The sequence below is a fragment of the Salvelinus alpinus genome, chromosome 11 (genome assembly GCF_045679555.1).
Source record: "Salvelinus alpinus chromosome 11, SLU_Salpinus.1, whole genome shotgun sequence".
NCBI classification, from domain to species: Eukaryota; Metazoa; Chordata; class Actinopteri; order Salmoniformes; family Salmonidae; genus Salvelinus; species Salvelinus alpinus.
In genome coordinates, this window is record NC_092096.1 from 15419350 (window position 1) to 15429349 (window position 10000).

At 52.7% G+C, this 10000-nt stretch overlaps 1 protein-coding gene across 1 annotated transcript in view; it reads left to right on the forward strand.

Moving 5' to 3' along the window:
* Positions 1-10000, forward strand: part of cacna2d4a (calcium channel, voltage-dependent, alpha 2/delta subunit 4a) — a 320994-nt gene that overhangs the window by 36071 nt on the left and 274923 nt on the right. The window lies entirely within an intron of this gene.

Genomic DNA, 10000 nt, shown 5'->3' on the forward strand with positions numbered 1-10000 from the left:
CTGTTCTGCACCCCTACAACCCACTGTCTAGCAGTAACCCTGTTCTGCACCCCTACAACCCACTGTCTAGCAGTAACCCTGTTCTGCACCCCTACAACCCACTGTCTAGCAGTAACCCTGTTCTGCACCCCTACAACCCACTGTCTAGCAGTAACCCTGTTCTGCACCCCTACAACCCACTGTCTAGCAGTAACCCTGTTCTGCACCCCTACAACCCACTGTCTAGCAGTAACCCTGTTCTGCACCCCTACAACCCACTGTCTAGCAGTAACCCTGTTCTGCACCCCTACAACCCACTGTCTAGCAGTAAACCTGTTCTGCACCCCTACAACCCACTGTCTAGCAGTAACCCTGTTCTGCACCCCTACAACCCACTGTCTAGCAGTAACCCTGTTCTACACCCCTACAACCCACTGTCTAGCAGTAACCCTGTTCTGCACCCCTACAACCCACTGTCTAGCAGTAACCCTGTTCTACACCCCTACAACCCACTATCTAGCAGTAACCCTGTTCTGCACCCCTACAACCCACTGTCTAGCAATAACCCTGTTCTGCACCCCTACAACCCACTGTCTAGCAGTAACCCTGTTCTGCACCCCTACAACCCACTGTCTAGCAGTAACCCTGTTCTGCACCCCTATAACCCACTGTCTAGCAGTAACCCTGTTCTGCACCCCTACAACCCACTGTCTAGCAGTAACCCTGTTCTGCACCCCTACAACCCACTGTCTAGCAGTAACCCTGTTCTGCACCCCTACAACCCACTGTCTAGCAGTAACCCTGTTCTGGCCCCTACAACCCACTGTCTAGCAGTAACCCTGTTCTGCACCCCTACAACCCACTGTCTAGCAGTAACCCTGTTCTGCACCCCTACAACCCACTGTCTAGCAGTAACCCTGTTCTGCACCCCTACAACCCACTGTCTAGCAGTAACCCTGTTCTGCACCCCTACAACCCACTGTCTAGCAGTAACCCTGTTCTGCACCCCTATAACCCACTGTCTAGCAGTAACCCTGTTCTACACCCCTACAACCCACTGTATAGCAGTAACCCTGTTCTGCACCCCTACAACCCACTGTCTAGCAGTAACCCTGTTCTGCACCCCTACAACCCACTGTCTAGCAGTAACCCTGTTCTGCACCCCTACAACCCACTGTCTAGCAGTAACCCTGTTCTGCACCCCTACAACCCACTGTCTAGCAGTAACCCTGTTCTACACCCCTACAACCCACTGTATAGCAGTAACCCTGTTCTGCACCCCTACAACCCACTGTCTAGCAGTAACCCTGTTCTGCACCCCTACAACCCACTGTCTAGCAGTAACCCTGTTCTGCACCCCTACAACCCACTGTCTAGCAGTAACCCTGTTCTGCACCCCTACAACCCACTGTCTAGCAGTAACCCTGTTCTGCACCCCTACAACCCACTGTATAGCAGTAACCCTGTTCTGCACCCCTATAACCCACTGTCTAGCAGTAACCCTGTTCTACACCCCTACAACCCACTGTATAGCAGTAACCCTGTTCTGCACCCCTACAACCCACTGTCTAGCAGTAACCCTGTTCTGCACCCCTACAACCCACTGTCTAGCAGTAACCCTGTTCTGCACCCCTACAACCCACTGTATAGCAGTAACCCTGTTCTGCACCCCTATAACCCACTGTCTAGCAGTAACCCTGTTCTACACCCCTACAACCCACTGTCTAGCAGTAACCCTGTTCTGCACCACTACAACCCACTGTCTAGCAGTAACCCTGTTCTGCACCCCTACAACCCACTGTCTAGCAGTAACCCTGTTCTGTACCCCTACAACCCACTGTCTAGCAGTAACCCTGTTCTGCACCCCTACAACCCACTGTCTAGCAGTAACCCTGTTCTGCACCCCTACAACCCACTGTCTAGCAGTAACCCTGTTCTGTACCCCTACAACCCACTGTCTAGCAGTAACCCTGTTCTGCACCCCTACAACCCACTGTCTAGCAGTAACCCTGTTCTGCACCCCTACAACCCACTGTCTAGCAGTAACCCTGTTCTACACCCCTACAACCCACTGTCTAGCAGTAACCCTGTTCTGCACCCCTACAACCCACTGTCTAGCAGTAACCCTGTTCTACACCCCTACAACCCACTGTCTAGCAGTAACCCTGTTCTACATCCCTACAACCCACTGTCTAGCAGTAACCCTGTTCTACACCCCTACAACCCACTGTCTAGCAGTAACCCTGTTCTGCGCCCCTACAACCCACTGTCTAGCAGTAACCCTGTTCTGCACCCCTACAACCCACTGTCTAGCAGTAACCCTGTTCTGCACCCCTACAACCCACTGTCTAGCAGTAACCCTGTTCTGCACCCCTACAACCCACTGTCTAGCAGTAACCCTGTTCTGCACCCCTACAACCCACTGTCTAGCAGTAACCCTGTTCTGCACCCCTACAACCCACTGTCTAGCAGTAACCCTGTTCTGCACCCCTACAACCCACTGTCTAGCAGTAACCCTGTTCTGCACCCCTACAACCCACTGTCTAGCAGTAACCCTGTTCTACACCCCTACAACCCACTGTCTAGCAGTAACCCTGTTCTGCACCCCTACAACCCACTGTCTAGCAGTAACCCTGTTCTGCACCCCTACAACCCACTGTCTAGCAGTAACCCTGTTCTGCACCCCTACAACCCACTGTCTAGCAGTAACCCTGTTCTGCACCCCTACAACCCACTGTCTAGCAGTAACCCTGTTCTGCGCCCCTACAACCCACTGTCTAGCAGTAACCCTGTTCTGTACCCCTACAACCCACCGTCTAGCAGTAACCCTGTTCTGCACCCCTACAACCCACTGTCTAGCAGTAACCCTGTTCTGCACCCCTACAACCCACTGTCTAGCAGTAACCCTGTTCTGCACCCCTACAACCCACTGTCTAGCAGTAACCCTGTTCTGCACCCCTACAACCCACTGTCTAGCAGTAACCCTGTTCTGCACCCCTACAACCCACTGTCTAGCAGTAACCCTGTTCTGCACCCCTACAACCCACTGTCTAGCAGTAACCCTGTTCTGCACCCCTACAACCCACTGTCTAGCAGTAACCCTGTTCTGCACCCCTACAACCCACTGTCTAGCAGTAACCCTGTTCTGCACCCCTACAACCCACTGTCTAGCAGTAACCCTGTTCTGCACCCCTACAACCCACTGTCTAGCAGTAACCCTGTTCTGCACCCCTACAACCCACTGTCTAGCAGTAACCCTGTTCTGCACCCCTACAACCCACTGTCTAGCAGTAACCCTGTTCTGCACCCCTACAACCCACTGTCTAGCAGTAACCCTGTTCTGCACCCCTACAACCCACTGTCTAGCAGTAACCCTGTTCTGCACCCCTACAACCCACTGTCTAGCAGTAACCCTGTTCTGCACCCCTACAACCCACTGTCTAGCAGTAACCCTGTTCTGCATCCCTACAACCCACTGTATAGCAGTAACCCTGTTCTGCACCCCTACAACCCACTGTCTAGCAGTAACCCTGTTCTGCACCCCTACAACCCACTGTCTAGCAGTAACCCTGTTCTGCACCCCTACAACCCACTATCTAGCAGTAACCCTGTTCTGCACCCCTACAACCCACTGTCTAGCAATAACCCTGTTCTGCACCCCTACAACCCACTGTCTAGCAGTAACCCTGTTCTGCACCCCTACAACCCACTGTCTAGCAGTAACCCTGTTCTGCACCCCTATAACCCACTGTCTAGCAGTAACCCTGTTCTGCACCCCTACAACCCACTGTCTAGCAGTAACCCTGTTCTGCACCCCTACAACCCACTGTCTAGCAGTAACCCTGTTCTGCACCCCTACAACCCACTGTCTAGCAGTAACCCTGTTCTGGCCCCTACAACCCACTGTCTAGCAGTAACCCTGTTCTGCACCCCTACAACCCACTGTCTAGCAGTAACCCTGTTCTGCACCCCTACAACCCACTGTCTAGCAGTAACCCTGTTCTACACTCCTACAACCCACTGTCTAGCAGTAACCCTGTTCTGCACCCCTACAACCCACTGTCTAGCAGTAACCCTGTTCTGCACCCCTACAACCCACTGTCTAGCAGTAACCCTGTTCTGCACCCCTACAACCCACTGTCTAGCAGTAACCCTGTTCTACACCCCTATAACCCACTGTCTAGCAGTAACCCTGTTCTGCACCCCTATAACCCACTGTCTAGCAGTAACCCTGTTCTGCACCCCTACAACCCACTGTCTAGCAGTAACCCTGTTCTGCACCCCTATAACCCACTGTCTAGCAGTAACCCTGTTCTGCACCCCTACAACCCACTGTCTAGCAGTAACCCTGTTCTGCACCCCTACAACCCACTGTCTAGCAGTAACCCTGTTCTGCACCCCCACAACCCACTGTCTAGCAGTAACCCTGTTCTGTACCCCTACAACCCACTGTCTAGCAGTAACCCTGTTCTACACCCCTACAACCCACTGTCTAGCAGTAACCCTGTTCTACACCCCTACAACCCACTGTCTAGCAGTAACCCTGTTCTGCACCCCTACAACCCACTGTCTAGCAGTAACCCTGTTCTGCACCCCTACAACCCACTGTCTAGCAGTAACCCTGTTCTACACCCCTACAACCCACTGTCTAGCAGTAACCCTGTTCTGCACCCCTACAACCCACTGTCTAGCAGTAACCCTGTTCTGCACCCCTACAACCCACTGTCTAGCAGTAACCCTGTTCTGCACCCCTACAACCCACTGTCTAGCAGTAACCCTGTTCTACACCCCTACAACCCACTGTCTAGCAGTAACCCTGTTCTGCACCCCTACAACCCACTGTCTAGCAGTAACCCTGTTTTGCACCCCTACAACCCACTGTCTAGCAGTAACCCTGTTCTGCACCCCTACAACCCACTGTCTAGCAGTAACCCTGTTCTACACCCCTACAACCCACTGTCTAGCAGTAACACTGTTCTGTACCCCTACAACCCACTGTCTAGCAGTAACCCTGTTCTGCACCCCTACAACCCACTGTCTAGCAGTAACCCTGTTCTGCACCCCTACAACCCACTGTCTAGCAGTAACCCTGTTCTGCACCCCTACAACCCACTGTCTAGCAGTAACCCTGTTCTACACTCCTACAACCCACTGTCTAGCAGTAACCCTGTTCTGCACCCCTACAACCCACTGTCTAGCAGTAACCCTGTTCTGCACCCCTACAACCCACTGTCTAGCAGTAACCCTGTTCTGCACCCCTACAACCCACTGTCTAGCAGTAACCCTGTTCTACACCCCTACAACCCACTGTCTAGCAGTAACCCTGTTCTGCACCCCTACAACCCACTGTCTAGCAGTAACCCTGTTCTGGCCCCTACAACCCACTGTCTAGCAGTAACCCTGTTCTGTACCCCTACAACCCACTGTCTAGCAGTAACCCTGTTCTGGCCCCTACAACCCACTGTCTAGCAGTAACCCTGTTCTACACCCCTACAACCCACTGTCTAGCAGTAACCCTGTTCTGCACCCCTACAACCCACTGTCTAGCAGTAACCCTGTTCTACACAGCTACAACCCACTGTCTAGCAGTAACCCTGTTCTGCACCCCTACAACCCACTGTCTAGCAGTAACCCTGTTCTGCACCCCTACAACCCACTGTCTAGCAGTAACCCTGTTCTACACCCCTACAACCCACTGTCTAGCAGTAACCCTGTTCTGCACCCCTACAACCCACTGTCTAGCAGTAACCCTGTTCTGCACCCCTACAACCCACTGTCTAGCAGTAACCCTGTTCTGCACCCCTACAACCCACTGTCTAGCAGTAACCCTGTTCTGCACCCCTACAACCCACTGTCTAGCAGTAACCCTGTTCTACACCCCTACAACCCACTGTCTAGCAGTAACCCTGTTCTGCACCCCTACAACCCACTGTCTAGCAGTAACCCTGTTCTGCACCCCTACAACCCACTGTCTAGCAGTAACCCTGTTCTGCACCCCTATAACCCACTGTCTAGCAGTAACCCTGTTCTACACTCCTACAACCCACTGTCTAGCAGTAACCCTGTTCTGCACCCCTACAACCCACTGTCTAGCAGTAACCCTGTTCTGCACCCCTACAACCCACTGTCTAGCAGTAACCCTGTTCTGCACCCCTACAACCCACTGTCTAGCAGTAACCCTGTTCTACACCCCTATAACCCACTGTCTAGCAGTAACCCTGTTCTGCACCCCTATAACCCACTGTCTAGCAGTAACCCTGTTCTGCACCCCTATAACCCACTGTCTAGCAGTAACCCTGTTCTGCACCCCTACAACCCACTGTCTAGCAGTAACCCTGTTCTACACCCCTATAACCCACTGTCTAGCAGTAACCCTGTTCTGCACCCCTACAACCCACTGTCTAGCAGTAACCCTGTTCTGCACCCCTACAACCCACTGTCTAGCAGTAACCCTGTTCTGCACCCCCACAACCCACTGTCTAGCAGTAACCCTGTTCTGTACCCCTACAACCCACTGTCTAGCAGTAACCCTGTTCTGCACCCCTACAACCCACTGTCTAGCAGTAACCCTGTTCTGCACCCCTACAACCCACTGTCTAGCAGTAACCCTGTTCTGCACCCCTACAACCCACTGTCTAGCAGTAACCCTGTTCTGTACCCCTACAACCCACTGTCTAGCAGTAACCCTGTTCTGCACCCCTACAACCCACTGTCTAGCAGTAACCCTGTTCTGCACCCCTACAACCCACTGTCTAGCAGTAACCCTGTTCTGCACCCCTACAACCCACTGTCTAGCAGTAACCCTGTTCTGCACCCCTACAACCCACTGTCTAGCAGTAACCCTGTTCTGCACCCCTACAACCCACTGTCTAGCAGTAACCCTGTTCTACACCCCTACAACCCACTGTCTAGCAGTAACCCTGTTCTACACCCCTACAACCCACTGTCTAGCAGTAACCCTGTTCTACACCCCTACAACCCACTGTCTAGCAGTAACCCTGTTCTACACCCCTACAACCCACTGTCTAGCAGTAACCCTGTTCTGCACCCCTACAACCCACTGTCTAGCAGTAACCCTGTTCTGCACCCCTACAACCCACTGTCTAGCAGTAACCCTGTTCTGCACCCCTACAACCCACTGTCTAGCAGTAACCCTGTTCTGCACCCCTACAACCCACTGTCTAGCAGTAACCCTGTTCTACACCCCTACAACCCACTGTCTAGCAGTAACCCTGTTCTGCACCCCTACAACCCACTGTCTAGCAGTAACCCTGTTCTGCACCCCTACAACCCACTGTCTAGCAGTAACCCTGTTCTGCACCCCTACAACCCACTGTCTAGCAGTAACCCTGTTCTACACCCCTACAACCCACTGTCTAGCAGTAACCCTGTTCTGTACCCCTACAACCCACTGTCTAGCAGTAACCCTGTTCTGCACCCCTACAACCCACTGTCTAGCAGTAACCCTGTTCTGCACCCCTACAACCCACTGTCTAGCAGTAACCCTGTTCTGCACCCCTACAACCCACTGTCTAGCAGTAACCCTGTTCTACACCCCTACAACCCACTGTCTAGCAGTAACCCTGTTCTACACCCCTATAACCCACTGTCTAGCAGTAACCCTGTTCTGCACCCCTACAACCCACTGTCTAGCAGTAACCCTGTTCTGCACCCCTACAACCCACTGTCTAGCAGTAACCCTGTTCTACACCCCTATAACCCACTGTCTAGCAGTAACCCTGTTCTGTACCCCTACAACCCACTGTCTAGCAGTAACCCTGTTCTGCACCCCTACAACCCACTGTCTAGCAGTAACCCTGTTCTACACCCCTACAACCCACTGTCTAGCAGTAACCCTGTTCTGCACCCCTACAACCCACTGTCTAGCAGTAACCCTGTTCTGCACCCCTACAACCCACTGTCTAGCAGTAACACTGTTCTGCACCCCTACAACCCACTGTCTAGCAGTAACCCTGTTCTGCACCCCTACAACCCACTGTCTAGCAGTAACCCTGTTCTGCACCCCTACAACCCACTGTCTAGCAGTAACCCTGTTCTGCACCCCTACAACCCACTGTCTAGCAGTAACCCTGTTCTACACCCCTATAACCCACTGTCTAGCAGTAACCCTGTTCTGCACCCCTATAACCCACTGTCTAGCAGTAACCCTGTTCTGCACCCCTATAACCCACTGTCTAGCAGTAACCCTGTTCTGCACCCCTACAACCCACTGTCTAGCAGTAACCCTGTTCTACACCCCTATAACCCACTGTCTAGCAGTAACCCTGTTCTGCACCCCTACAACCCACTGTCTAGCAGTAACCCTGTTCTGCACCCCTACAACCCACTGTCTAGCAGTAACCCTGTTCTGCACCCCCACAACCCACTGTCTAGCAGTAACCCTGTTCTGTACCCCTACAACCCACTGTCTAGCAGTAACCCTGTTCTACACCCCTACAACCCACTGTCTAGCAGTAACCCTGTTCTACACCCCTACAACCCACTGTCTAGCAGTAACCCTGTTCTACACCCCTACAACCCACTGTCTAGCAGTAACCCTGTTCTGCACCCCTACAACCCACTGTCTAGCAGTAACCCTGTTCTGCACCCCTACAACCCACTGTCTAGCAGTAACCCTGTTCTGCACCCCTACAACCCACTGTCTAGCAGTAACCCTGTTCTACACCCCTACAACCCACTGTCTAGCAGTAACCCTGTTCTGCACCCCTACAACCCACTGTCTAGCAGTAACCCTGTTCTGCACCCCTACAACCCACTGTCTAGCAGTAACCCTGTTCTGCACCCCTACAACCCACTGTCTAGCAGTAACCCTGTTCTGCACCCCTACAACCCACTGTCTAGCAGTAACCCTGTTCTGCACCCCTACAACCCACTGTCTAGCAGTAACCCTGTTCTACACCCCTACAACCCACTGTCTAGCAGTAACCCTGTTCTACACCCCTATAACCCACTGTCTAGCAGTAACCCTGTTCTGCACCCCTACAACCCACTGTCTAGCAGTAACCCTGTTCTGCACCCCTACAACCCACTGTCTAGCAGTAACCCTGTTCTACACCCCTATAACCCACTGTCTAGCAGTAACCCTGTTCTGTACCCCTACAACCCACTGTCTAGCAGTAACCCTGTTCTGCACCCCTACAACCCACTGTCTAGCAGTAACCCTGTTCTACACCCCTACAACCCACTGTCTAGCAGTAACCCTGTTCTGCACCCCTACAACCCACTGTCTAGCAGTAACCCTGTTCTACACCCCTACAACCCACTGTCTAGCAGTAACCCTGTTCTACACCCCTATAACCCACTGTCTAGCAGTAACCCTGTTCTGCACCCCTACAACCCACTGTCTAGCAGTAACCCTGTTCTGCACCCCTACAACCCACTGTCTAGCAGTAACCCTGTTCTACACCCCTATAACCCACTGTCTAGCAGTAACCCTGTTCTGTACCCCTACAACCCACTGTCTAGCAGTAACCCTGTTCTACACCCCTACAACCCACTGTCTAGCAGTAACCCTGTTCTGCACCCCTACAACCCACTGTCTAGCAGTAACCCTGTTCTACACCCCTACAACCCACTGTCTAGCAGTAACCCTGTTCTGCACCCCTACAACCCACTGTCTAGCAGTAACCCTGTTCTGCACCCCTACAACCCACTGTCTAGCAGTAACACTGTTCTGCACCCCTACAACCCACTGTCTAGCAGTAACCCTGTTCTGCACCCCTACAACCCACTGTCTAGCAGTAACCCTGTTCTGTACCCCTACAACCCACTGTCTAGCAGTAACCCTGTTCTACACCCCTACAACCCACTGTCTAGCAGTAACCCTGTTCTGCAGGTCTGTTTGCAGCGCTACATCTTCTGTGACCCCTCATCATGACCCAGTAAAATATGACCCCTCATCCCGACCCAGTAAAATATGACCCCTCATCATGACCCAGTAAAATATGACCCCTCATCATGACCCAGTAAAATATGACCCCTCATCATGACCCAGTAGAAC